We start from the raw sequence: 8,280 nt of genomic DNA on the forward strand, positions 1-8,280 counted from the left end.
CCCCATTTCGTCTCTCGATTGAAGAGCTCATTTAGGATAATATCATTTCCTAACTTATAATTTCTATTAATTTCTCATCCACATGTTGCGTTTTTGTTATATAATTATTTCTATTTTCAACCCTTCACTCCTGCATGGTTGGGCAAATCCCAATGGCACCCGAGGTAGTGGAAAATAAGATAATGAGTGAATTTCATTTCTACACAATTAATGACAAATCTCACATGGTTATGAAAAACCAGAGGATAGATGATCATTCATAATGGTACTATCCGATTTACAACATGAGGATCATTTGATGAAGTTGTGCTGATTCAAATACATTGGTGAAATCATGGAAATTACATACAAAGTCCAATTAGAATGGTCAGGGTTTTTTTTTTTTCGGTTGCCCTAATGAAAAATAGTGACAGTACGTGTCGTATACCATGCTGCTATCTTTGCGTATATTCGTTCCAAGGTTTTGATAGCGTGCCAATACAAACAGAAAAGCATGAGATGGGAAGAAAACAAGAAGAAAGAGCTGAATATTCCATGATTATGAATTGGGGCCCCAAAGTTTGAAGTAGACTCAAAAGCCCAACAATAAGGAAGTGAAGCAGTGGACATCTAAGTTTTTTACTTAGCTTACAGAAGAGGAGCAAGTATTGGTGTATACGTAACAATCGTGCATGGGATCCTGGCTCAAATCAAGACTTTGAAAAAAAAAAAAAAAGATTGTTGCATAGAATATATCCATCGGCCTTAAGCGGGGCCGAATTATTATTAGCTTTAGCAATGTGCAGTTCTAGCATTAAAGAAAGTGCGTAGAGTGATATTCCTAACTCTAATATCTCAGACGCCCACTAAGTGAGGTTTTTTTTTTTTTGTGTGTGTGTGGAGATAATAAAAGGAATTAAAAGAGTTAAAAACTTGTCATCATGGCATCATCAATGCCATCATCATGGCTCAACCAATATTAAGTATATAAATCAAAGTGGGATTGGAAGTGAGGGAAGCAAAAGGGCAAAATAACCAACGAGTCAAAAGGGAGGTTTGCATGTGCATGTGGGATAATGAGTGGCGATGTCAGCTAATGCATGTGAATAACAAATGAGGTTTGATTTGTTGAAACCGAGACAAGCAGATAAGAGAGAGAATGCCTGGGCGTCTTGGTGGGTGGGGGACGCTTTGAATGCAGCTCAAACTTTGAATTTTCCCTGTCTTCCTTCTTATATTTATATATACTGAATGCTCTTCAGTTTATGTGAATTGTAGTGAATAGCAGACCTCGAACTTGGAATTTAAAACTAGGGTTACATTTTTTTTAAACAGTATTTCATTAGTTGTATTAATTTTGAGTTTTTTTTGGGTTACTTTATTTTGAGAAAAAATGATTTTTGAACATGAATTGATAAAATTTAAAAATTTTTAAAAAAAATTTAGAGTAAATAAAAGAAATCAATTATTACATTTTAAAAGTATTTTTATATTGTATTTTTAGTAACTTTTACAATTTCAAATATAAAATATTTTTATAACATAAAAATATTATAAATTAAATAAAATAAACTCAGTGTTGGGTTAGTAACCATAATTCGGATTGATTTACGATTTCATGATTATTGTTTTCAGCCTTAGAACCAACCAGACTGCTTACAATAGAATTAGGAGTTAAACTATGATATTTTGTATCAACATACAAAAATATTACTACTGATTATGTGGCGTATATAATTGCTATTAGGCATCCAGGGGTTTGTTCTGCTATACTATGTTGTTGACCTCCAAAATTATACAATTTGTTGCGAATTTTTCCTGATAATCATCACACGCATTTCCTTGGATATGGAAAGTACTACATCTTTCTGCCTGTAACTAAAGGGCAACAATTAAGGTGGGGAAAATGCTTAATAATGCCTTAATTATCTTTCATCAACAATTACTACTGCTACATTGATAATCATGTGCCCTTGAATGCTCTTTCATATTCATCAAATCAAGACATCCGCAATATGAGACTGGTACAAAATGTAAGATTTGGATACATAATTGAATTGAGTAAATTAACGGTGACAGTTCAATTTGAATCGTTAGATCATAATCAATTAGAAGCAATTGAACTATTAGTTTTGGTCTTGATTTTCGGTCTGTTACCACTTACTCTATTTTCGTTTATATTTGTTCAACCTGATCCAGTTCTAACAATACCATAAAATTGCAATATATCTATGTAGAGCAAAGTTTAGATAGAAACTGTGAAATGGATCATATTACAAAAAGATAGATTTCATCTTCCTAGAAGTGGTGGGAACTTAATTAGCTTCTAAAATTAGCAAACCCAAAACAAAAATTTCACAAGATAATGGTAACCATCTAAGTGCTGAATCTTTTTCCTTCCTTTTAAAAGGGAAGTGAGCAGCCACGTATGTAAGATATGACGACTTCCTTGCCAAACTCCCCAGTACCCCACCCCACCAAAAACCATATCAATGGGCCACGCTGCTTCATCGGTCAAGTTTCACTTGCAGTCAAAAAGATATGGAACCTCTTTTGGAAAATTAAATCTATATTTTTGGTCCCCCTGCTTTTTAATTACTTCATTGATTTGGAATTCGTTTTACGAGGTAGCATTGAGCAACCATGGGTTCTGATTTGGTTATTATTTCAACTTTTGGTGTATGTTGAATTCCATGTTTAAGTTGTTTTTGGATTTGGTCTGTAGTTGATCATACATTTTTTTTTCTTTTTGAAATAAAGTTTTTTTATTAATTTAACCATACACCCATTACTCTCAAAACAAATAACCAGAGAGGCTAGCGCCAATTAATTTTGGTTAATTCAGTTGCTTTTATTCGGTTTTATAATTTATGTTGGTTAGAGCTTTGTAAAATTGATAACCAAAAAAATGGAATCTCTTAATGGTATTTATTATTATTTTTTAATATTATTGAGGGGATGTCAACTTTCTTAACAAAGTATTTAAAGATTTGTTCATTCGAAGTTAATAGAACTTTCAACAGTTCGGTATTGTTCATAATCGAGATTTTGTCTCCCAACACTGTGGAGAGCCCAAGTGCTTGAGATGATGAGTTTAATAGAACAAGCTTCCTATGTGTTGTAAGTCATGAACTCAAACCTTACCAAGGACAAATACTCACATTTTCTTGAGAGGTGGTTGTGTGCCACACACAATCAGTCTTAAAGAGGTGCTTCAATTTGTTGAGACTCCAATCTTTTCAAGCAACCTTAAGCACTCGGATAGTCGGAAGACAAGATCCTAACAAGAGATAATACCAGACATGTTGAGGAGTATATAAACTATCGACACTTTGAAGACTTCTTCAAAAGAAGTCAAAAAATCCCTCAATATCAAAGCACCCTTTTTGCACCATGCAAAGTACATCCCAACAAGACACTTCCACTATGTTAAACTCATTACCTTTTTAGATAACTTCAGCCACTTGAGCTCCTCTCATAGACAAGAGACAAAAACCACATAGTGCCCATAGAGCCCTTTACGTATGACTCTTAAGTTGTTATCCAATCTTGTGTTGATATACAGAAAAAAATAAATTAAATTTGCTAGAGATCAAATATGGAAGACTCTTGTACCAACCCTTTTCTGTTCAAGAACAAGTCAATAACACCTTTTAAGTACAGTTTGGTGAAAGAAAACTTGATATATATATATATATATATATATATATATATGAAGATATAAGCCCAGAGGTTTAAGAACCCCTAAATTGAAGGAGAAATCATAATTTTTAGGGTTTAAGATTAAATTATATACTTTTATGAGAGTTAAAATGTAATTTATTTTTATATGGTTTATATTTTTATGGTTTTCAAAAGGACTAAATAGATATTCTAATATTTTGAGGAGTCAAACTATAATTTTTACTATATATTAACTTAAGATTTTATAAATTTTGAAAGAAGTAATACAATAATTGTTATTTTAAAGAGGACAGCCCGGGTGCTCAAACTTTGGTTAAAATAGGATTAACCGACCGAACTAATCTAATTCAGTTAATCGGTCAGTTAAAGATTTTTTAGAATTTCAATTAATGATTAATTTGGTTTGAAATCAAGTAATTACCGAATTAAGTGAACTTAATAAATAAAATTATATATTATATGTATTAGGCTATTTCTAATTCAGTTAAATGAACATTATCAATTTTTTATATGTTTTATACTTGTTTTAACAAAATAAAAAATAAAATATATAAATTTTAGTTAATTTGGTTAACCGACTGAATTAACTGAAATATTTTGATTCGGTTAACTTTTTTTGAAAAAATTTTGATTCAGTTAATGGTTAAAAATTAAAAATTTTAATTAATTCGATTAATACTAATTCAATTCAATTAACCATTTGAGCAACCCTTCTTACCTCTCCCTTGGCGCCTACTAAATTGAGACCATATATTAATAATCCAAGAGTCTCTAAATTTGTATCAAAACAAATGTAAATATTCAATAATTTTTTAAGAGCGAGTCTCAGAGCAAATTTCGACATATCAAACTGAAATTCAAGTCATTCAAATATTCTTAATAGAATCAATAAGTAAAAACAAATTTCTTTAATTTTAAAAATTTAACAGAAATATTGCATGTACAGCCACGGAAACCTTTAGTTGGTTTGGGCATATGTCAACCTCAAAATAAAAGATGTGATGTATTTTAGGAGCAGAAACAACTCTACTTTTTTTTTTGGATATAGATGTAGCAGTAGGACCCAAAAGAATGAAGCAACTGCATGGTGGTTGGAAATTAGGTCAAAAAACCATAGCGTGAGCAGAAACTGCTAGAGACTGGTCTCATACAAAAAGGAAATGGGTTTAAATTGTAGAGAGTTATGGCATGGCCTTTTGTTGTGCAGTGGGGGTGACCATTCCAAAGTAAAAAGGGGGCCCTCTCCCACGTCTTACACAATATTCCCCCTATTATATCAACAATCAAAATCGTAATTCCACCTATTTTTTAATTTTTAGGTTTTAACAAAATTTGTGTGTTCTAATAACACTTACATAGTATTTATCAAAAAAAAGAATTTTTATATATTATGAATGCAACACTTGTTTTCCTTTCTATATATATAAACCATCAAATGAATATCAATTACAGCCGTTCCTTGTTTCTTCACTCCTAAAACATAACTCCTTCCTCACTTTTTTCCACAATAGACATCATGCCATTCTATTTTATTTAATAATTTATTTATTAATATATTAATTATGGTTGGTGTTATAATTATTTTCATGAATTATTATAATTATGATTTATAAATTTATTTCAATCTAATATATTTACTTATTAATATATAAATTATAATAATTTATCATAATTTTATAAAATTTGAGACTAAAAAATATTAAAGGAACTAAACTTGTTTAAAAACAATTTTTATAACAAAGACAATTGAGTAAAATATGCTTCTAGTTACATTTCTAGCATCCAAATATATAAATCTTACATTCATGCCAAATGAACCAAATAAAATAATCTCACATTTCACCTGTAATTTTATATTCTCGTAATCCTATTACGAAACATAATCTAAGATTTGTCAAACCAAATGCCCTCTTAAAATTTTTAGGCATAATGACTTATTTGGCACTCTAACTTTAAAAAAAAAGTCATTTTAACTCTCTATTTAAATTTTCATTGTTTTTAACCCTTAAACTTACCCCTTTTTTCGTCAAATCACCTTAAAGTGAATGAAAAAATTAGATTTTTTTTTTAACTTTTTGGCATGGTATGGATGTGGACTACCACGTGGATGACATGCTAATATTTAATTAACTTTTTTAAAATTGAAAATTATAAAATATATTTTAATATTTTAAATTTTTTTAAAAAGTTAATTAAATCTGACATGTCATCTATTTTAGAATAATTTGACAAAAATACAAGTTCAAGAGTTAAAATAATTTATTTGTAAAGTGAAGAGTCAAAATAGTTGTTATGCCAATTTTTTATTGAATTAAATTTTTACATATAAAATAATTTTTATAACATAAAATATTAAAAGTTTTATGAAATTAAGTAATCCAATTTACACGAGTTCAAATTCTACTATATACATATTTTGAACCCCAAATTGTGGTCTACTGATTGGGGTTTACCTTCCCAAGAATGGTGTGGGTTCTAAACGCAATTGTACAAAAAACAAGTTTTATAAAATTACTGAAATTTCTTATAAAATCTTCCAAAGGTATTTTTTATAATTTTTATAAGGATAAATGTATTTGGAAAATTTCTCTTGTATAAAGATTGGATCAAATTAATCACTTTACTAATAAATGGATTAATTTAATCAATGTATTATTAACAAAAATCAAATTAAATTATATTAGATTAAAATTAACATTTATAATTTAATAAATAACATTATTTTTTAATTTATAGTTAAACTCTAAATAAAATATTTTATTTACAAAATTTTCCAAACATATTCACTTAAATAGTAAATAATATTTTTAAAACAATAAATATTAACTCTACTAAAATTTGATATTATTTAATTTTTAATAATATAAATATTAAATTAATTCATTTAATTAAAAGAAGAAAAAACTAATTTCATCCCTCCCTAGAATCCATTTAACCTGGATTGGTGTGAATGAGTAGAGGGTAGGCCTACGTCCTATTCTACGTCCCGTCTGAGGGGAAGGGATGGGCCATAAAATTCCACGCTTTTGCATGGAGGTGGGAGTGGGAGGCTATAGAGGGCCCCACTCTCCTGACTGCGCGTGCAGACGAGGCGGCCTGGGAGGCTCTCGCCTGCTGCTCGGGTCCCACCTTTTTTTCTTCTTCTTATTTCCCATCATTCTCTTCTCTTCTCTTCTCTCCGAATGAGACTTATTGTCCTCCTCACTTCTGTTTATTTTTGTTAATAATATTTATTTCTTTAATATAATATATTAAAATATAAATATATATTTTAATATATTTAAACTTAAATTTTAATACATAAATAATATTTATTTCAATTAAATTAAGACTCAATTCAATTCAAGACATCTTTTAATTTTAGATCTACCAAAATTACATATTCATTTGATTTGCCTACCTCTCTTAAATGATTTTTTTGTCTTCAAATAACATTTCTTTTTAATTCTAATTAATTTATTATAGAGATACAAAATGGGGACCCACTCATATCTACTTTCCTCTTTTACTGGTGAAAAGGAAAGTTGACCGTGAAATAAATTTTGGCCTTTTCTGGATTGATTTGTCAAGCTCTCAGTCACGTCGACGTTTGAATTTTATCATCCAAACTAAAGTACCAAAAATATTATACATTTTTCTAAAATATTTACTTCCATTTATAATCTTTTTAATTCAAAAATTTCATCACTATTTTTCTTAAAATGTTTCGTACTTTTCAGAATAATTTATACGAGGATTATCTTTAAATTATTTAATTTTTAAGTACTAATAAAATAATGACACTTCATTAATTTTTAAAGATATAAAATTAATATTATACACTAATTCATATTTAATATCTCCTCTAATCTTATTTATTTAAGGGAAAACTACACCACAAGTCATCCAACTAAGAGTCTATTTCTTTTTTAGTCACCCAATTATAATTTTTTTTAGACTGACCACTCAAATAATCGAGATTTTTTTTGTCAATTTCCGTTAAGTGCTGTTAAGAGTAGGGGTGAGTATTCAACCGAGTCGAGTTGAATCGAATTGAGTTAAAAAATTTCGAGTCAAGTCGAGTTGAGTTAATGAATCCTATTATTTATACTCAATGTTGCGCTTACATGGACCGATTATTTAACTAGTAGACGAAGTACAAGGTTATTTAACTACATAAACAAATATAATGGTTTTACCTTTTAACTTAATGAGTAAACATTTATCAAAACAACATAATTTTGCCTTTTAATTTAATGTTTTTGACTTTTAACTTTAGAAAAGGTAAACATTTATTAAAACAACATAGTTTTACCTTTACTTATTCGGATTTTCGGATAACTCGAATTGTGTAATTCATATTTGAGTTAAACCGAAAAACTTAATTTCTTATTCGAGTTTATTCGAATAACTTGATTAACTCAAATAATTCAAACTATTTAATTCAAAATTTATTTTTTTATCGAGTTTTTCAAATCGAATCAAATTTTGCTCACTCCTAGTTAAGAATATAATGGGAAGGTGACATGACAGTTAAAAAATTAATATAATAAAAAAATTTAGTTCTCAATTTTTACATATTATATTGGTTGAATCATAATTTTAAAATAACCCTCAAAATCTATAAATAATCTCAAT

This window comes from Gossypium arboreum, chromosome 3 (genome assembly GCF_025698485.1).
Source record: "Gossypium arboreum isolate Shixiya-1 chromosome 3, ASM2569848v2, whole genome shotgun sequence".
Lineage (NCBI taxonomy): Eukaryota > Viridiplantae > Streptophyta > Magnoliopsida > Malvales > Malvaceae > Gossypium > Gossypium arboreum.